The 22,690-nt window shown below is 32.7% G+C and overlaps 2 protein-coding genes across 23 annotated transcripts in view; one reads left to right on the top strand and one right to left on the bottom strand.

Annotated features, from left to right (window-relative positions):
- Positions 1–6,466, bottom strand: part of LOC134539655 (MAGUK p55 subfamily member 7) — a 130,731-nt gene extending 124,265 nt beyond the window's left edge. For 3 of the 20 annotated variants that reach the window (XM_063381911.1, XM_063381875.1, XM_063381981.1), the window contains exon 1: positions 6,253–6,464. The gene's annotated coding sequence lies outside the window, so the exon portion shown is untranslated. Of the gene's footprint in view, positions 1–6,087 lie in introns of all 20 variants that reach the window. The other 17 variants (XM_063381851.1, XM_063381936.1, XM_063381884.1 and 14 more) reach the window with 13 other exon arrangements.
- Positions 6,392–22,690, top strand: part of LOC134539746 (protein bric-a-brac 1-like) — a 694,502-nt gene continuing 678,203 nt past the window's right edge. For 2 of the 3 annotated variants that reach the window (XM_063382036.1, XM_063382019.1), the window contains exons 1-3: positions 6,721–6,826; positions 7,667–7,739; positions 11,131–11,239. The gene's annotated coding sequence lies outside the window, so the exon portion shown is untranslated. Of the gene's footprint in view, positions 6,508–6,720; positions 6,827–7,666; positions 7,740–11,130; positions 11,240–22,690 lie in introns of those variants that run through there. The other variant, XM_063382029.1, reaches the window with a different exon arrangement.

The raw sequence follows: 22,690 nt of genomic DNA, 5'->3' as shown, positions 1-22,690 counted from the left end.
TAAGAATTCGTTTTTATAAACGTTGTGTATGAAATTATAAATTTTGAGATGTATAATAACAAAAAGAAGTGCGTTCCGAAGACATATGTCGGTATTGTTACCCACTGAAAAATTATTCCCACTTCAACTCTCTGTAAAAATAAAAGTATGGGGTTGAATGCGTCAAAAAGGGGTATATAAATAAAATTTGAGGCTTCTTCCTTATTTCATACGCTAGTGTCCCCCACTTACAATTGCAAACAAAAATTTTTCCTCGATGTTGTAATTTACTCTGCGTAATCACAAAAAATTTTGGCAGTAAATAAGTATTTAATTTTTAAAAATGAAAGCATTCATGTTTCGAAAAAAATATTAAAGCAATGCGGGGAAAAATGTTTATAGATACTCCAGTAAAATTTTCAGTTTGATTGTTTTGATAGTTTCGGAGCTGTTGCGAGTTTAGTTTGGAGGATTCTCGGCCGCGCGAGGCGAGTTTGACTCTTTTTCATTTTCTTTCAGCGTAGGAAGCCGATACCCGGCTTCACCTCACGTATTACTGTATATTAGCTCCATGAGCGCGACCTTGACAGTCCGTTTCTTCGGTCTCCTCTCCGTCATCCCTCTACACCCCATTCTTCCCCCTCCCCACCCGCAGCTCCGCCGGACTACCTGGTTGCGACAAGCGCCGCCCTCAGCGCCACGTCGCGGGGACATTCTTCCCGGCGGCGAGAGTTTTACACGCAGCACTAGAACTGTCACTCCAGAGGGCATGTTTTGAGTCGGATCGTATCAAAAACAAAAGGATATGAAAATATATACAAAACTCAATAGTGTTCTGCCAATTATGTTTTCATTTTCATTTAAATTTATTCTTTAAATCGCTCCTGAAGTAGTCCAGCAGTGATCCATGGAAATTGTCAATATTAAACTGTAATTTTGACGATGAAATTTTTTCTTCTTACTTTTATATGTGCAGAAACCTATTCGTACACTCGTTTCTTGAACTATACTTAAGTTTAACATAATTATGTGTTTTCTAAATAATTCTGGCTTGGAATAAAAATAAATGCATTTAAAATGACATAACTCAGTAAAAAAAAGTTTATTAAAAATATCCTAGGTATATTATGTCTTAAAAAGAAGCATCAAAAATAAATATGTACAGTTAAATTAGTTTTGTCGTAATATTTTCCATGCACCAATCGCCTTAAGTTACCACAAAAATATAAACAATTTTTTTAAAAAAAATTTATATACTCAAAAGATACAAGCATATTTAAAAAATATAAAAACCAAATTTTCAAAAGGGCATAAGTACAAATTCAAAATATCATCAAAAGATTCCCAGTGACGTAAACTTAGATTTTCTATAAGGGAAAAATTTTCACAGTCTTATTTAGTTTAGAGCTAAACTTTCTTATATAGAAGCTTTTTTAATAATAATAAGCCAAGTTATTCTAAAGGTACCTAAGGGTCAATGAAAAATGAATATAACAAACACTTTAATTCAATAACTAAGGTGTGTTTCAATTATGTAAATGTATTTTAAATGTTACTCTACTGATACACTTTCATTTTTTTTACACTTATCTCTATGAAGAAGGTTAATATTTGTGCTTCATGATACTCTTGTCTCCAAGGTATACATATCTATTTGACATTACAGAGTCAGTGAGTGAGTGCTGAGTGATGAGCATAACTATACAGGGTGTATCAAAATTCATGTTACAACGCTTGAGGGTAGAAAGCTCTTATTATTTACAACCATTTTTGCCAATAAACATGTTGCCGGAAACGCGTAGTTAAGCCCCTGTAGCCCCAGAAAGAGTCAGCGTAGGCAACCCGTTGGGCTTTGTGCGAGACAGACGATGCTGTGGTGAATTACGTGTTTATGACGCCGGGCAGCGCTCGAGAGGACTGTACGATGTTGAATGCTGACCCCTGCCCCTTTTTACTTCCGTTGGTGGCGCCCTCACCTCTTTTCTTTTGTTCGTGCCGTGCCATAGCACTGCACAGCGTGACATCGCAGTGTCGCAGTGTGTTTTGATATCATTGGTGGTCTGTCGTTGACTGTTCTGTCGTACAATCAAACTCGTGGTGTCATTTCTTTCGCTGTGGTTCTGAAAAGGGCGACGTTTTAGTGGAGCTCAATGGAGTACACGTTTAGTGAGTACACGGACATGCTGCTTGTTTAAGGGGAAGCTAGACAAAATGGACGAGCCGCCCGTCGTCTGTACGAAGAACGATATCCGGGTCGTAGGATTCCAGCTCACACCATGTTTGCAAGACTTACTCAGCGAATGCGTGATACTGGTACATGTGCCGTCACAAGACCAAATGCTGGTGCTCCACGCAGGGTTCGTAATCCCAGTTTTGAAGAAAATGTACTTCAGAGATTTGAGGAGAGTCCGAATACAAGCACAAGGGCAGAAGGTTCCAATATGGACGCTGACAAAATGGCTGTTTGGCGAGTTCATGAGCAACTCTTGTATCCGTACCACCTTCAAAAAGTGCAACACATGGGTCCGGCGGACTATCCTCTTTGCATGACCTTTTCGCGTTGGTACATTCCAAGAGTATTGAGGAACCCCGAGTTAGCGGTTTTATTCAGCGATGAAGCCAAGTTCACTCAAGACGCTATTCTCAATTCGCACAACAGTCATGTTTGGAATGATGTCAATCCGCATGCAACGTGTGTTACAGCTCGCCAGGAACGTTTTTCAGTTAATGTGTGGACCGGTATTGTTGATGGCGTACTCATCGGGCCTTTTTTTCTTCCGCCACGACTTACCGGCGCCGGATACCTCCACTTCCTTCAGAACGAACTACCAGGTCTTCCTGAAGAGGTTCCATTGCATGTCCGACGTGTGATGTGGTACCAACATGACGGGGCACCACCTCATTTTTCCCTGCAAGTGCGAGAGTATATAAACCAAACATTTCCAAACTGATGGATTGGACGAGCGGGCCCTGTCGCATGGCCGCCAAGTTCACCGGACCTAACCCCGTTAGATTACTTTCTGTGGGGTTACGTAAAAGAGCTTATCTAAGCTACGCCAGTAGAAACGGTAGAAGAGCTTACACAGCGAATCATGAAGCGTTCGAAATCATAAGGTCGACTCCACACATGCTTCAGCGTATACGTGAAAACATGATTCGCCGTTGCCACCTCTGTGTCACTCAAGGTGGGCGTGTTTTTGAGCCGTTGCTTTAGGCTGTCACGTTGTTAAAACGTATGCAACAATTTCAATGTTGTGAAAGAAAGCCGAAGCTGTGATTGATTTCAGAGTGAAATTAAAATCTGTGCCATGATTAAAAAGGTTATTTCTCTACTCGAACGCCCGCACATCCACAACATAACATTCTACAACGGGTTGCCTACGCTGACTCTTTCTGGGGCTACAGGGGCTTAACTACATGTTTCTGGCAACATGTTTATTGGCAAAAATGGTTGCAAATAATAAGAGCTTTCTACCCTCAATCATTGTAACATGAATTTTGATACACCCTGTATATAGGATTATTCTAGAGAGTAACAGCATGGGCTATCGAGAAACAAACCCAATTGTAATACAATCACATAATTAAATTAGTGATATTTTCTGACAATTTATTAATTTTTTTACATTAATGTAGCCATCACTAAACTTTACACACAAAAATTAACGTCAGCAAAATAAATTAAGACACTAGTTCCGCAATCTCCACTACATTGCATTATTATTCCTTGTCATTTTCAAATGTACATAAAATGTACCAAGTATCTTTATAAAATTATTTAATCAATTTGACTATGTAAAATAAGTTTATCTAAATTAAGTAAATAAAGAAAATATATACATAGTTTTATTTTTAAAGAAATATGAGAAAACATATTGGGCATACTGTATGGAATACTGCATTAATGAAATACAAGTGCAGCCTATTTTTAAAGCAAGTGAAAAAAAAAAAAACATACTGCTAAAGCTTATTATTATTTAGTAGATATGCATTGTTATTTTGATGAAATTGTTATTACATAATATATTTTTTATTAATCATCTCAAAACCTAAATGCTTTGACAATGGTTTAAAATTGTTCCATTAGAATTTGTTGTATGTACCTACATTGTATCAACAATTATGGGCACACTTGAATTGTGGGGAAAAAGACAATCAGAATGTTTCCAAAGCTGTCATTCAGATAAATACAGCACGGTAACTTGTGCTGCACATATACATGTCCTATTGTAGCTATATACTTAGATCACAATTAAAACAATAAAAAAAATTTAATTTAATTTCCACAGCTTTTCATCTGTTTAAATATGTATAACACACTAGGATGCTAGAAATAGAAATTTTTTTTTTGGAAAATATAGGGCAATCTTTTCAACCTAAAAAATCACTTTTGAGAATTTTTTTAACGAATCAGAAAGCTGTTTACAAATGGTAATTTATTCTTTGCTTGCAGTATGACTGTATCACTACAATAACCACTACACAAGTGACCAGGATAAATATGTATGCAGATATTTACAGGTTTTACGAATTACAGTTGCATCATGCCTGGGCTGTGTCTGAATTCATTGCAACAAGCTCTTAATTATTCACCTTCGATCCCTTCACAATTTAATGATCTTGTGTATATTTCAAATGTGTATCATTCAACAGGACACCCTTATACTCTCATTAATTTTTTTTCTGTATTGGTTATAACAAGTAAGTTATGAGTGAAAAGTCTTTTAAGAGCCCCGCACACCTGGTGAAACATACGGTTGCACATTTTTGGAAGAAACCATGCTAGTTGAAAACTGCTCAATATAAAGAGTGGTGTCTGTTTAAGAAAAGAATTTAAGAATACCCTGAGGGTAGACTTGTTATGTTTCCATATTTTGTTTAAAAAATGAATTTTTAGAAGAGTGAAAATGGCTAAATATTGTTTTCAAAATAATATTTTGGCATGAAACACCTGGTAGATTCTTAAAAGCAATCAAAGGACTTGCATCACACCTTTATCTTCATTTCTTGACCATATGACGTTATGGTTACCGCTCAAATGTCATAGTTGCCCTACGCACGACGAGAGAAGACTACGCATAGGTCCACAGCCTTGCAATGAGAGGCGATAACTGCACTACAAGCACCAGCAAGCATCGACCTTATCATTACAACTCACACAAGTACGCCTGACTAGGCCAGCCCCTTAATCTGGCATATTCGGGACCACTGCTAAACTGGATTAACGTAGTTGCTGGATTATCAAACATCAGTAGTTTTAACAGAAATACTAAGTGTGAAAATATGAAATATAACATACTAGGAAAAAGGAAACCATGTACAGAAATAAAAACCAACAGTAACAATAAACACTGGGCAAATTAAAAATGCTGGTAGTACAGTAATGAGACCTGGTGTCCAAGGTCAACAGTAAGAATCCAATCAACATCATCAAAATGTAAGCGCTCAATTGGTCTGAATTACAGAATATGTAAACCATAGAATGCCAGAGCAAAAACCTGCCACTGTACTTAGATACCAAAAATTTTTTTTGGTTAAGTCATTTGAAAATATATAATGCCCTTGAAAATTAAAAAAAAAAAAATTTACATGCCCTTAATTAGCAGAAATTGATGGTCACCAATCCTAAAAATTTACAAATAATATAAACACTTGAGAATGAAAACCTGTCTAATGGTCACCAAAAAAATGAGAAACATTCCCTCTGTCAAAATAAGCATTTTAAGTGTTTTTGTACCCTTCATGTGAATTGAGAGCGAAATTATGACGTCACAAACAGCGAATGGGCTTCAGGAAAATGTATCCAAATGAAGCAAATGGTGATTTTGGAAACAACACTATTTACTTAGCAACAGCCCCATTTGTTAAATACCACTTATTATTTCACTTCAAGGGCAAAGTGCCTATATAAATAAGATGTGCTAGGTAGCAGGAATCTTTAATAACAAAAAGTGACATACAAAGTAGGTATAAATAGATAGAACCAAAATAATTTTAGGTCAATCGATTTACTTAGTGTGGAATTAATTTACGTGCATAAGTAATTGGTGAATATATGATTTTTACTAAACTAATATCATTTGTAAAATGTATAATATTAAATGGTACCTTAAACACAAGAGAATAAAAATACATGGCAACTAATGAACATCTAAAAAAAATAAAAGGTTTATAACTATTTACAATAATAAACACCGATATGACTTAAAATGATTTAGTGATTTGGAACACCGTCACAAACACTACACAACAAATTGAAGACTACAATTTTACCGGGTATGCACAGTTTTCGAATATAACAGCAACATTTCAAGGGAACTGACTTTACAACCACTTACTAACGGACGCCATGTTAAGTTGGCGAAATACCAATATGTTGGCAAACCTTGCATGTACCGATCAAATGACATTTAGAACTGTTATAATGCCATTGATTTTCTAATCAACATCTGCCGTCTCTGTTAACATAGGTTATTGTTCAGGTGAAGCTAGATATAAGTTGTTTCAAGAAAGAAGCAAGCTATATTGGTATACATTTCTTATCACTTAATTGTCTTTTTCAAAGACTAATGAGGGTTAATTTATTCCCATTAAATCATATTATCTACAAATATGCATACATATTCAAAGTAACATATTAAAAAAATCTAATATTTTTAAGAGAAAAAGTTATAAAGGTAAAATAAAATTTTGTCGTTGGCCTGACTGAAAACATTGCAACCCTGGATGCCTGGATATACATTCAAGAGAAATGTAGTTTTTTTTTTTTGTATTTTTGTTTATGGAGAAGTTCTATTTTTCTAAGAAAATTAATATTTTTTAAAATCTAATTAGTAGTATTTAAAAGGTAAGTTGCAATTAAGAATTGAGTATAATTTTATCTCGCTACGATTTTAATATTTTGTTTCAAATCAGTTAAAAGTGGTTTTAATTATTTTTAAATCGCAACTTTAAATTTTGCATCTGCCGCTGTGTGGCTGTTTACTAATTTGAAATGTCGGCAAAATATATGTCAGTTCTTGTGTTATGTATTTTATGTCACTTGCATTAATTAAAACAAGTATGACCGGTACTTTAAAGTTTGTAGGAAATTTTTAAAGGCAAACTAAATCTTTTTCCCTCATGTTCTACCTGTTGTTCCATGCCTTCACCCCTCGGCGACAACCCTTGTTTGCCAATGTAATAATTTCAACTTCACGTGTACACAAAACCAGCACACGTGTTGTTAATGCAACCAAATAACTAGGCGATTGTGAATTATTAATTTAATCAAACATATTAATGTATCCAAGACTTAAATACACAATTATACAACTTTGTATTTTACTTAATTTTTTTGTATTTATTATATTTTTCATTTGTGCAAATTTAAACAGTAGACACCGGTTTTGTAAACATTATTGCATGTACCTATAAAACAGATAAAATTAACATTATTTCTATTGAAAATTCACCAATTTTTTATTATTATTTTGATTGTTCCTAAAGTGTCTCGAGTTATGATTAGTTATTTTTTTATTACAAATTATAATGAGCAAAAATTTTAAACACATGATTTCAACACACTTTTGATTCTGTATTCTTTTCCATTGTCAGCAATAAGTTATGGCATAAAATATACATTATTATTGAGATAATTGATTGTATCTCCAATTTGAAAAATCCTAATTGAGCTTTTATTTTGTAGGTAACCATTTTTGAAGAACTTTTATGAAATATATCTTGCAGCACAAGTTAATTTTGATGAAAATATTTCTAATGTAAGTATCAATGGGTAATGTATGCATGTTAAATGACTACATAATTATAAACATGACAGAAATATTCATACAAGACCCCAAATGTTCTACATACTTAATCTCCATGTAAACCCTATTAAATGAGACTTAACTTAGTTTTTATTAATAGAATAACTGTGTTTTAAATTTTTGTTTTATTTGCTAATTTATCACATCATATGAGAGATAAGTACTCTAAAACAAAGATTCAGTCATAATTTTAATTTGCATTTTATTAGCTCTTTTTTTATGTATATGACATAACAGCCATATTATTTCCTTGTATAAATGTGCAATAAGTAGAATACCTAACTATATAATTCACAAATAAATAACTGTTACTATTGATGAAAATATTCATAACCTACCTTGGTTGTTATGGGTAATGTATGTATTTACTAAGCTAGGTATCAAAGTTTGGCAGCAAAAATTCTTTCAGAAATTTAAATTATAATTTGTATTCAAATATACAGGTAAACAGTAAAATGTAACACTAGGTATATAATTAATTACACAAAAAATAAATACATAAATATATCCTTATTAATAAATATGGATATCAATCTATACAACAAAAATTCTTGGTTTGTCTATTAGGTAGATTTTGAAGAAAGACTACCTATTGTAACCATTACCATGGTGCAACTTCCAGGAACTTTTTACATATTTTTTTTTGTGGTCCATAGACCACAAAACTATAATCAACTAAAAAGTTCATATATACATATACATATCACAATTTTATGGACACGATAAAATTCGTAATTTTGCATAAATCACTTCCAAACTGATACATAAAATATAGCATTGGAAAATTTTGATCGAGTTCATTTACAGGCAAAATTCCACCAAAAGGTTAGAAATGGGGAAGGTTTTTTGAAGAAAAAAAAAAGAATAATTGTTATGACTCCTGTAATCATACAAATTTTTCATCCATTTGAACATATAACTCTGAGTAATACCAAAAAGTTTTGTCAAAATACATTTTTGGTACGACAAACTATAACTGCAAGGGGTGGAAAAAACAAGGGTAAGAGGACAAAAAAATTCATAGCGCGCTTATTTGTTACACTATAAAACCCGTTCAAGTTATTTGAAAATGGTATAATTTTTATCTACAACTTTTATTGATAAAATGAACCATTGCAGAAAAAAGGTTTTAAAAAAAGCAGTAGAATTTTTAAAAAAAAATCATAGTTTCTGTACCATGTACAATACCTAATCCATTCTCATTTATTGTAAAACCTAAAAATATTATCTACAAATATTTTTGAAATTATTTTTAATGCAACTAACTATGATAGCAAAGGATAAAAAAAAAACAAGGGTTGAAGGACAAATAAATCCATAACTCATTTAGTAGACACACTATTATATCTGTTCTAATTGTTTGTAAATCATATCCATTTTATGTAAAACGTTTGTCTGAAACAATTTTTAATGAAACGAGCCATTGAAGCAAGAGGATGAAAAAAACATAGATGCAGAATGAATAAAAATTCATAATTTTTTTTATACAACCAGGAATTAGAGGAAGATATGGGGATAAAAACAAGTGTTGAAGGACATAAAAAATTCATAACTCTCTTAATAGGCACACTGTCAAATCCATTCAGATTATTTTTAAATCATCTAATTTTTGTCTAGTTCTTTTGTCTAAAACAATTTTTGATAAAATGAACCATTGCAGCAAGGTGGGTGAAAAAAAACATGGGTAGAATTTAAAAAAATTGTAAGTTCCGTACTATGTACACTATTAAATCCGTTCTTATTTAATGTAAAACCTTAAAATTGTATATAAAACTTTTGACCGAAATAATTTTTTATTAACCAATTATATCAATGGGTGGAAAAAAAACAAGGGATGAAGGACAAAAAAAATTTGTAACTCCCTTAGTAGGCATGCTATTAAATCTGTTCAAATTGTTTGTTATTATATTATAATTTTAATCAAAAACCTTTGTTTGAAACATTTTTTTTAATAAGACTAACCATTCCTGCAGAGGTTGAGGGAAAAAATAAGTGTGAAAAAAAAAATATATATGTATAATTTATATATTAAAGTATTAAATCTGTTGTAATTTATTGTGAAACCGTAAAATATTATCTATAACTTTAGTCTAAAATAATTTTTTACACAACTAATTACTACTGCAAGGGGTAGAAAAAACAGGGGTTGACTAAAAAAAAATTATAGCTCCCTTAGTAGGTAAAAAATCAAATACGTAAATATTGTTTGTAAATCTTAAAGATGCTATCCAAATATTTGTCTGAAACAATTTTTGATACATCAACCATTGTATCAAAGGGTGGGAAAAAAAAAATTAAACGACCAAAAAATAATCATGATTCCCTTATTATGTTAACTGTAGAATCTATAAAAATTGATTGCAAATCATCTAAAATTATCTAAAACAGGGTCTGGAACAAAATATATAAATATAACTTCCGTACCATCTACACTATTGAATCAGTTTTCAATTATTTTTACTTCCTAAATTTGGTCTAAAACTTACATATAAAGTAAATATTTCTGTAACCAACCTTTACTGCAAGGAAGGGAAATAACATAGACAAAAAAATATTATAAATAATTTATTTTGTGTACTATCAATTCCGTTATAGTGTATTATAAAAATTTTAAACATTATCTTAAACTAATGTCTGAAACAATTTTTGATATAACAAACTATTATAGTAAAAACAGGGGAGTTGTAATTTTAAAATATTTAAACTCCCTTACTATCAAATTTGTTTGAATTTAGTATAAACCATGTTAGTAATTTCCTAAGCCTTGGTCCAAAGCTAATGTTTATACACCTACGTACGTATTTATGCAAAGGATAAAAAATAGTGTTTGTTGGTCAAAAAAATTCACTACTATCTTAGAAAGCATAATATAAAAAATAGTGTAACATACACTATTCATTGCTGAAATCATTGATTTAAAAACATTTGAAATATTTTTTCTGCACGAAATATGGAAAACCTGTTTTATCAATCATTTTGGAAAATTGTAGAACTTATAGGATATTAACTTATGTAAATTAATTTTTTTTAATTTTCGAGAACTTTATAGAAGTTTCCAGCACATTCCCAAAATAAATAGATAGGTACTTCAAAATCTACCTACGCCTGTAGGCTGTGCCGAAAGAGATTTTTTTCCATTCATTTGTTTCCACCATTGTATTTTCCTGATGGCTAAGGTATTTGTTATTTTGAAAACAACATAATTTTTAAAATTTAACTTGAAACCTTTCAAAGATCTCCTGATATTTCTTTGCAAAAATTTATTTAATTTGCAAATCAAAAATAATTTGCTCATATGTATTATGGACTTTATTTCACAAAGGAAATGTCTCCACTGTTGCAGAGTGAGGACAACTGTGTTTTCCAAGCACAGTTGCTTCGTGCTGCGCACTCTGACAATCCCAGAGCTTCCATCGTAGTCATCATCCGTGTCATGCCCTCTGTCTACTGCTGTGAGTAGTGATCAACAAAGTGGAAAGAATCCTCTTGTCACCCAAGCATGTTTTGACATGCCCTGAGACAGTAAAGTTGAAAGTAGTAGTTGAAAGTAGTTGCGTTGTTACAAGATTGTCTTTCAGATATTTATAAATTTATAGTACTTACAAAGGCTTGGCTTAAAATAATTTTTATGAACATATATTATATATAAATAGCAACAAAATGTAACTTCAATATTTTAGCAAAGTGTTTTGTATCCATTTAACACATATATGTCACTTCAGAAAATTTAAACCGGCATAAAAAGTTACCGCCGTGTGTGAACAAGAAAAAATAATCAACAAACTATTTTTATTTTTTTTGCTGGCCCACTTTATACTAAAAACAAAAGATTCATTTCCATCTGTGTTGCTAGTCAGCCAGTTTTGAAAGCCTTGTTTAGGTATGATGCAGTAGGTTTTTGTTCAACTGAACACTATGGTAACTGATTCGTCAGAGAAATTAGGCTGTAATTTACTTTCACATTCAGTGAAAGGTTTCAAAATTTTTATCATCAAAGTTATCTCCAGACTTCAGCTTTGACTTAAAAAAAAGTTAACCTTTCAGAATCAAGTGTTTGTTTCCATATACATGCACAATAATTAATTGTAGACCTGTCCTAATAGATTTTATGATGCCAATTTCCATATTTCAGTGCCAATAATATGCCATGTGTGGTATGATTGGGATTTTGTCAGCAATAACTACAGTTCGTCCAGTCTTACGAAATTCATGTACATACTTGTTCGAGGTAGCACCTTCGACAAATAGCTATTTCAATCTTTTCAACCAAAATATTTCTCTTAGATTTGACATTCTTCCCAGCAAAAACCTAACAACAAATTTCTCAAGTATTTCTCTGCAGTTTTTTAATTTTGGGACAGATTCTTTTAGAGAATAATACCCTAGGATTTTTCTACGTCCACTTTAATTACTTTTGTGTGCTCTGTTTATTTTACATGATGGTGACAAATAATCAAACTTGTTTTGCTGGTTCCCATTCCCTTTGTCAGAATTAGTACAATTGTTGATATCGAAAAACCTTTATCATTAGTTTCAGCAACATAATACATGAAAATTTGTAGCTAAAATATGTTGCAGCTTTGTAAACTACATCTACCATGCTTGTTCCTGCAGTGGTGTGCCCAATTTAATACTCAATTTAAATTCCGTTGTAGAAGCCAGCCAATCAATGAATCGGATCGTGTAACGCAGACCGCATGCACCGATGTGCTCAGCTAGCAGGCAGCTGCTTGATTGACCCCCTCCACTGGCTGACGCGCTCATCACATGACAGTGGGGTGTGCGCAGGTTGTTTTGCCTTCTGTCGTGTTATAGGTTTTAGTGTTAAATCTATGTTTTAATTACATGCTTTAATGTGGGTAGATAAAGAACACAATAAAATTGTACTTTAACACGATGAGGGCAGAAGTATGTTAAAAGTTTGATGAGAAGAAGAGAGACATTTGGACATGGATGTATATTATGAAGAGATAAAAGTATAAGATCATTATTTATGAGTTAGATTGATGTCAGTAGAGGGTTTGGTGAAGAAGAAAAGATTGGCACAGTATACAATATGGAGAGTTTATTTAGATCAGTCCTTGATAGACTACTCTGTCAGACTGCCTTGGTGGAAAGTGTGTGAATACATTAAAGAGAACAAATGTTTTTTTTTTTTTTTTTTTCACAGAAAAATTGTAGCAATATTTACAGTGTGTGAAAACATCTGAGCATAAAAGTTTTATTTAAGTCATCAAAATAACTTTACACATTCCTTGGTGGCATGCAAGGTTTTTTAAAATTTGGTGTGATATATGTGCAATTGGAAGTATAAACTTTGTTCTAGTTCTTGCTAGATAGATTAAGCTAAAGTTAGCGCTGTGGTGCTCAGTGGGAAATATTAGTTATCACTGTTTTGTCAATGGGGGAGTCTCCTGCTATAAACAAAAAAATATTAGAAATGTTATGTTCAGAACAAAATTTCCACTTGTCAAGTAACATAACATGTGTCAAATAAAAAAAAACAATACAAACAGTAAATCAAATTAAACATGATTAAAATACTATGTTTAACATGCATGACATGAAAAATCAATGAAATACTAAAAAACAAGTGATATGTTCCATCTGCAACAATTTCTTCCAAACAATTAGAATGATGTGATTTTGATTTGAAAATCCCTCCAGCATGGAAAATCTACATAACCTTGGTACATAGCTACTCATTTGTTAGCCTAAATGATTTTTGCCAATTTTTGCCAATTTAGGCAAAATCATCCTTAACTTATAATGTGCAACAGCACCATATTTGTTTCTTAAATTGTTTGCAAATACATTCAATAAATATTGTTTGTCTATAGTTGTCAACTAAATTAAACTATATTTTGAGCGTAACCACATTCACGAGTCCTTCAAATGAAATCAGACTCACTCACAGAGTTACACAGAATAAATGTAACATCTACAATTCTGTTTTGAATATCTAAACATAGACATTCCTCAACGTAATAGAAAAAAGTTGTCTGATAGAAAATCTTTTTAATTGTTCCTTGAAAAGTTTTTTATGAGGAAAACATAGGTTTTATCACATTAACAGCTGGATGGCAGAATAAGGTGGTGTCTATGGAAAAAAGCCCATTGAAAATTTAATTTATCAATAAAAAAAATTTGCCTTATATAGTTGCAATTGAAACACAAATTTGGTATGGTACTAAAATTAATTCCTTTATCCTTTTTGATTCAGTGGTCACCACATAGGTTTAGCTAGATTTACTGTCACTGGTATTATGTCACCTAATACCTAGTCTTGGATAATTTAGTTTTTAAACTAGGCCCAGAACATGTAGTATTACGACCTTGTATAATGAAAATTGGGATTGACTATAGCATATGTTGTTGATATCCATTGATTTATTTCCGCCTTGAGATAATTTTTAATGATTAATGAAAAAAATATAAAATGGCAATGAGTTACTTTTGATAAGAATAATCTTGGTTTTCTTGAACATTGAACACCTTTTCGGTTGATTTGTAAAATGTGGCATGGAAAAGTCTAAATTATTTTGACATCTATACATTAGGAATATTGTGCATGCATATGTTTTAATGTATCAACTCTAGAGTTCTAATTTTGAATAGCATTTCAAAATATAGTTCTATTCATTTTATTTATCAAATAAAAAAATTAGTTTAGATAGCAATATATCATTTAGTTCACTTCAGAAGTTTAATTTCTTATACTTGTACTCTAAAAGTACTTACTATTCCATATACATGAAAAAGTTATTAAATGTATTGTTGAAAACAGGGAATTATGGCAAAGTTTAATGGAAAAAATAGATAGATTTATTAGACACATTTTAACTAAGTCAGCCAGTGTTAGAGGTGGGTCGAAAAGTATCAACCTGATACTTTGTTACTGATACGTGCCTGTATCAGGAACGGCAAACTAGTACACTTGAAAAGTATCAAGTATTTTAGTATCAGTTCAGAATTCGCCTGGAACAACACCACGGCCAATGTGCGCAGAACCCGATCGCAGATGACGGTCACTTGGGCGGAGCGTGTGAAAGGGGAGGGAGCAGGAACGACGAATAAGGGATAAAGAAGGGAAATAATGTAGGGGAGGAAGCGCAGGGGAAGGCGTTGAAGCCTTGAAGGAGAGGCGCAAAGCGATATTGTTACAAGCAGGGCTGCCACTCATGGGTTTTTCCACCCAGATCTGGGTTTTTCCAATGGTGTTTGGGTTTCTGGGTTTTTAAATAATGAATTCCAATAATTCTAGGTTTTTTATAATTTTAATTATTTTTATACCTAAAACAATAATAAAGGTAGTAGCTACTGTATCTGTTGCAATATCTGTTTGATAAATGCAAACAAGTCTATGTGTTTCACACACAAAAATACATATAAACACAAAACTAGTTTTCAAGAAGCTAAGTTGAATATTAAATTAGACACATTCTTCAAAGAGGCTTGCAGAACACAAAACCAATGCAACAATTAACCTTCAAACCAATCTTGTAGAATCAGACTCTGAATAAAGACTAACGTACATGATGCAGTTTTATAAAAACAATTACCGGTTTAAAGAATGCAGTGATGGTGTTTGTTTTGTCATGTATATATTTGTAGGTTTTTTTATGATATGTGCTGGTCCAAGAATTACTTATACAGCCATTTTGCTGCAGTGTAATTTTCTTGTATTGGTTGTATTTAACTGTTTTCAGTCTTGTAAGGTAATTAATTGTTTTATATTAAAACCAGTTATGTTTATATTTTTGAATTAGTACGCAAACATTTTCAACGATAGCATTTTAGACGTATCTGGGTTTTTTACCCATGTGTCTGGGTTTTTTTGTAGGTTATCTAGGTTATTCATGAATATCAGAGTGGCAGCCCTGGTTACAAGTCGTTTTGTTTATTGTTTTACTTCAAAGTACGCTCAGTGAGCAGTGCGTGCACCGTCTTGTTCAATAATAAAACTAATGAAATTTTAATATTAAAAAGTACATTAATACAAGATATAATATTTATATTTGTGCACCTAACAGCTATGAAAATGCAAATAAATTCTCAGTTGACACTAATAACAGATGTAATCAACATATGGACTTTCTTTTTTCGAAAACAATTAGTAACTAGTGTTTTTATACATTAAAAATTCACGATTTTATCAAAAATCAAAAATAAAAAAACAGATAGGTACATTAGTGAGCATACTATAGTATCAATGTTTTTTCAAATGTTTCTTCAGATTAGTCGATGATTTATAACTCAGTTTTTGTTTACACAAATTACAATTAGCAAACTCATTATTTTCCGTGAAAAAATTCCACACAAATGAAGTCTTTTTCGTGCACTTATCCATTCCTTATTTCACTATAAAGATACTAACTATAAAGCATGACAGCCCGCAACAATGTACATGGTGATACACGGCCAGGACGAACTGCAGTGAATGTTGAACTGATTGATACTGGTTGTATCAGGCGGGCATGAGAGTATCAGAGGTAGAGAATTACCAGGCGTGATAAATAATGTATCAGATTCTCCTTCCGGTCGCACGGTCTGCGTACGCGGAGCTTTGTTGCCTCCTGGGACCGTCTGATACAGAAGTATCAGAGATTTGTAACATGGTACAATGCTGTATCAGTATCAGGTAGGAACAGATACCGAAAATTGCTGTAACAACCCACCTCTAGCCAGTGTTATAGGTAGTAATAATGATTGCTGACTAAACTATTTAGTGCATTATATACAGTAAGTTCGGAAATAAGTTTATTAGGTGGCAGGGAATGTCGGATCAAGCAACCTTATAAACGTGTGTGTAAATGCAACTCTGCAAAGATATAGGTGCGAACAGCAATGCACAAATTTGGATTTCATTGTCAGTAGGGCACCACTCCGCTGTCAGAAAGGACGTGCGATCGCAGTGATATATATGTATTTAAAATTTTTATGGACACGATAACTGCCGTAATTTTTCAAAAATCACTTCCAAAATTATACATCAAATTTAGAAGTTGAAAATCTTGGTTAAGTTTTTAATGGGCAATATCTGACAGAAAGAGAAGAAATGGGGAAGATTTTTTGAAAAACAGATAAATCACAATAACTCCCATAATTTGATGAATATCACATCCATTTGAATGTATTATAACTTGTAGGAGTAATATCAAAAACTCTTGTCTAAATAAATTTTTGATACGACCAATCATATCTGCAAGAAGTGGAAAAAACAAGGGTTTGAAGACAAAAAAATGTGTACCTCCCATAGTAGGCACAACATCGAATCTGTCCAAATTGTGTATTAATCTTATAATTTTTATCCAAAACTTTTATCTGAAACAATTTTTGATATGATGAACCATTGCTGCAAGGGAAGGGGTTAAAAAAAGTGAGGTAGAATTAAACAATTTGTAACTCCCTTAGTAGGCACACTATCATATCTGTTCAAATTGTTTGTAATTCTTTTAAATATTATCTAAAATGTTTGTCTGAAACAAATTTTGATACAATCAACCATTTGCTGCCAAGGGTGGATAAATAGGGGTTAAATACAAAAATTAATTCATAACTACCTTAGTAAGTACACCATCTAATCCGTTCAGATTGTTTGTAAACCTTATAATTTTCTTCCAAAAATTTTGTCTGTAATAATTTTTTTATAAGATGAACAATTGTTAAGGGGGGGTTTAAAAAACAGGGGTAGAATTTTTTAAAAATTCATAAGGTATGTATTATTGTCACTATTAAATTATTATATACAACTTTTGTTGCAATAATTTTTATATGACCATTACTGCATGGGATCAAATAAACAGGCATTGAATTTTAAAAAAAATTCATATCTCTCTTAGTGCCACATTTATCAATTCCATTCTAATTGTTTGTAAACCTTGTAAATATTATCAATAACTTTAATCTGAAACAAATTTTTGATACAACCAACCATTTATGCAAAGGGATGAAGAAGTGTTAAAATACAAAAATAAAATAATAACTCCCCTAGTAGGCATACCATCAGATCTGTTCACATTGTTTGTAAATCTAATAATTTTTATCTAGAACTTTTGTCTGAAACAATTTTTGATAATACAAACCATAACTGCAAGGGTTTGAAAAAACCTGTAGTTAAAATAAGAAAATAAATAAAACTTCCCTACCATGTTCTCTATTGAAACAATGTTTATATTTGTTTAACTTTTTAAATATTTTCTAAAACTTTTGACTTAAGTAAATTTTTTGTAACAAACCATTACTGCAAGGAATGGAAATAAGGTCTGAAAGGAAAAAACGTAATTACAATCAAATCCATTATAATTCATTGTAAAAATCCTAACCTTTATTTAAAACCTTTCGCTGACACAATTTTTGATAAAATGAACTATTACCATAAAAACAGGGAGTGAAATTTTAAATAAAATTCTAAACTTCCTTAGTATCAAATTCATTTGTATTTATTTAAAACCATCTTAATATTATCTTAACCTTGGTCCAAAGAAAATTTTTATTCAACCACGTATTGGTGCAAGGGATGAAAAATATTGTTTGAAGGTAAAAAAAAATAATATCTACCTTAGGAATAATATAAAATTTGTTTTAAGCTATTCAATGCTGAATGCATTTAGTTAAAATTATTCAAAATATTTTTTGCTGCACGGAATATGAGAAAAATTTTAATTGATCATTTTAGTATATTAGAGAACATATAGAATGTTATAATTTCTTAAAATATTCAATGAGTTTATAGAAGTTTCCAAATAATTTCCAGAAGAAATAGGTACTTTTAAATCTACCTACGTCTGTAGGCTGTGCTGAAAGGGATTATTTTTATTGAGAAGTGCCCAGTTTATTGACCCACTGTAATTTTGGATGGTTGTTTCTTCCTTACAGTAAAATAATTTAGTTAATTTAAGCCATTTAAAGTTTTGGTAATTGTTCCTTATTAATTCATATTTCAAAAAATATATATATTGGTTATAATAAACTTTTGCATCACACATTTGACTGCTAACTTTATTTTAATATTTTATGTTAAAATACAATTGGATATATTTTACGAAACAATTACTGCCAGAGACGATGTTCCTTATTGTGTATCCAGTTTATATTAAAGTTTTATATTGCATACCTTCAAAATCAAAAATATTTTGGTAATTGTACAGTTTCAAATAGAAACTCACTCAATTTAATTTATTTTTTATGTTAAAATACAATTTGATATTTTACACAAAACAATTACTACTGTAAATAATTTTCCTCAAATGTCATATATATTTTCAAAATAAAATATATTTTTGTAATTATACAGGAATGCACAAGGTCGTAGCCAGGATTCTGTAAAGGAGGGGGTCCGGTTTAAGCATTATATATTTTATATGGGTAAATTTTCTTTATAATTAACTTTTGAAACAAAATTTTTGTCGCACTAGAATTTCGGGGAATTGTGGCAATTTTAGAACTCCTGTGTTTACACACTGAAATTTAAGCAATGATTTGACTTGAGTAAAGAAAACTGTACATTTTATGTTCTTGTTTTTATTTAATTGTTTTAATAATTTGTTCTAAAGTCAATTATTTGAAGAATTTGTTAAAACAAGTCATATATATATATTAATGGTATTAAATTACATTAAACACACTTGTCAAGTAATGCTTACAAACACATGTGTGGAAACACGATTACTGCCGCCTTTGTGTGTGTCAATCATGTCGTACTATAATGCGGAAGATATATGTTATTGTAGTCCATTATAAGGATTACAGCTATTCTTCCAAATAAAACTCTCTGTAACCTTTTTTATTTAAATACTGGAAAGGAGGGGTCCAATCCCCTCGGATCTCTCCCCTAGCTACATCCTTGCTTTGCATCACAAACATATCCAATTTGTTTCTATATCTTAATACTAGCTGAAGTACCCGATGTTGTTTATATTTTGCAGCCCTGACACGCGTAGGCTGTCAAACAAACTTGACAGTCTTGTATGATACAGCTTGCATATAACCATATCAGATAGTCTTTAACTAAACCAACAAAATTGTCCAGCTGCAATAATCAATTTACTTGGAGTTTTTTTTGCATACTTTAAAATTATTATTTTTTTCCCAGCCTAGAATTTTTAAATTATGGCTAGAAATCCTCCCGTTTAAAGCACAAAAATAGTTGGGTTAACTATATTCAGTTATTTTTAAGTAAGTCTAACAAAGAACTGTTGGAATTCTAATAGTTAAATTAGTCGCCACACTAGCAACCACTTCTGAACGAGCGTGCATATAAAATTGGACGAGAGATAACCGACAGTGCGACTCGCTGCTTGTAGATCCTTGCAGGCGGGTCGTTGTCAGGTGTCTCCCGCAGCGAGGCAGCGTCCAGGCAGGAATTACAACTCTCGTTCGTCCCATCGGCACTCGAAGTGAAGGCTTGTTCGAGTCGCGAGTGGGCGAGAACACAAGACAAGTAGTGAGTTTAGTAGATGTTCGAGTGTCGAGCTGTGAACATGCCCTCCACTAATGAACTCTGCTAAAACATCCCAGTAAAGAGCGCGTGGCGAGTGGGTTGTGGGGTGGGGGTAGCTACTAGACCGCCCACTGTCCTTCGTACTGGATCGAACTCATTCACCGTTTCACGAAACCATTCGGCGAGTTTGCTACTTCACTTATTCTTGTTTTTGGCCTTAGGGGAAATTTGAAAGTTTATTGTCAGTTCAAATAAGAAATGTTCAGAACTAATCCGTTTGGTTTAACGTGGGCCTGCGTCATAGACACTATTTTACATACTACCTTGCGTCCTATGTGCGTGCCTTTTGACGATCGTATCCGTAAAATCTTCCGGAGTGGTGTCATACATCCTCTTCGTTTGGCGTCCGTCATGTAACTGACGATGTGTCGCTATGTTGACTTTAACACCATTTGAGTACAAATACTGATACATAGCTTGATATACGTTTACATTCGGTGGATGTAACACATATTCGCGATTGTAAGGTGGAATTTTTCCTTCTTTAATAAGTTCTTGAAAAAAATTATTCACGACTTTTCATCAATGGACATTGAAATAAAATATGATTCAGAGTTTACTAAATTACTTGCCACTAGACTTAATTACTGGCGTGGTGTAAACCAGCTCTGTCGCGTTCCCATTGGTGGACATTCAAAACACCACGGCCAATCGCGTAGCTATACCACGTGAAGTCCAAAATGCATGTACTCTGTAATATATTGGGCTGCTGAAACAATTTTTTTTTCTTTAATTACTAAAGTATTTTAAACTATACATAAGTATTTCTTATAGTTAAATACAGTTCAAAGACCAGATATATGTTATGAACAGTTGTACCAAAAGTTTCCCGGTTACGGACCTGATTTCGACAAGGAATTTTATTAAAATGCTGCCCATCTTTTTCATGTTCATTAAACAGTTAATAATGCAAAGTTTCATGCGACTTGCGTTCCGTTCACTAAATCTACTATGACTAATTGCTGTACACCTAGAACTAAGTTAGATGTTACACACAAAAAATTATCACTAATAATGGCAGGATCCCAGGTTTGGCTTTAAGTAATATTGGCGCAGATGCTAGCCAGCGGAGGATAATTAATTCGTTACACTGCAACCAGTTGTAATTGTGGAGGAATGGCGACAACGGATGAAAGGCTCACTCGTGCCTGGTGCTGTGGCTGTGAATCTGTCCTAGACGTATCAAAAGCTAGTAAATATGATAATTATCACATTCACTTAGACATCCCTAGAGAAAAATTAGTTTGGGCACCACTAGTCGTCTTCTGACACTACAGTTTGGCAGGAATAGTTGTAGTACATTAATTACTGCTTTTATGCACACAAAAAATTGACTGTGAAGTTATAGTAGTGCTGCAAATAGTGAGAATATGTAGGAATAAAAGAAAGTAGGAAAACTTAAGTGCATGGGAAATTAATCATTGGCGTAGGTAAATAAAAATGTTCTAGCAAGCTAGCTGAAGATGTAATTTACACTGAAGTTATGTATGATACTGATTGAATTGTTTATCCACCACTACCTTTCCAACGAAAAGTTACTTACCAGTATAGTTGCACTTTGAAGGTCCCCGCCTAGCTGGGTACACGTACAGTGTCCAGAGCTTCAGTAGAAACCATGCGATTGAAAAACTGCTCCAAGATATCAGAGTGGTGTCTGTTTACGATAAGCACTTAAGAATACGCTGAGGGCGGAAGAGTATTTGTGTTTCAGTATTTCGTTTTTTAACTGTAATTTTTGAAGAGTGAAAATGGTTAAGTTGGGTTTTCGAATAATTTTAAGCATGAAACATATGGTACAGTTTTGTGAAAGCACTCAAGGGTTTTGAATGGCATCTTTATCTTTATATCCCCGCGAGCTAATGCTATGGTTACCACTCAGATATCATAGTTGCTCGATGCACGATGAGAAGTCCATACATAGCCTTGCGCTTAGAGGTGATACTGCGCTAGAAGTATCAGCGAGTGTCGTACTTATCACCCCGCCTCACTGATACACCATAAACCCCTTACTGGGCGGGTCCCTTAAATTCTTTAGCCTTTTTTTTTTACCAACAAAACGTCGATGTTTGACATATCTCGTCCGATTTTGTTGTCAACTTGAATGGCTATGTTTAACTCATTTTGTGCGTTTGAAGGTTGACTTTTTTTTTCAATTGATGATTTCAAATATACTGAGATTATCTGGAACTGACTAACGCTCTCACACCCGCGCGTAAGCCAGTGTTGTGTGAGTATTGTATTCAGAACCAGGGCCATCGAAAAAAAAACGAAGGTCCCGGGGCCTCCCTTGCGCTTGCAAAATGATGACTCTGAAACGGGATTGATCAAAAACTATGTCTTATGGAAAACTTTCTGTATATTTAAATTTTCTGCTTGTTGCATGCATATAGGCCGAAATATG

Source organism: Bacillus rossius, chromosome 1 (genome assembly GCF_032445375.1).
Source record: "Bacillus rossius redtenbacheri isolate Brsri chromosome 1, Brsri_v3, whole genome shotgun sequence".
Classification (NCBI taxonomy): domain Eukaryota; kingdom Metazoa; phylum Arthropoda; class Insecta; order Phasmatodea; family Bacillidae; genus Bacillus; species Bacillus rossius.
Note: the sequence above shows the minus strand (reverse complement) of the source record. Positions and strands in the feature narration are given on the sequence as shown.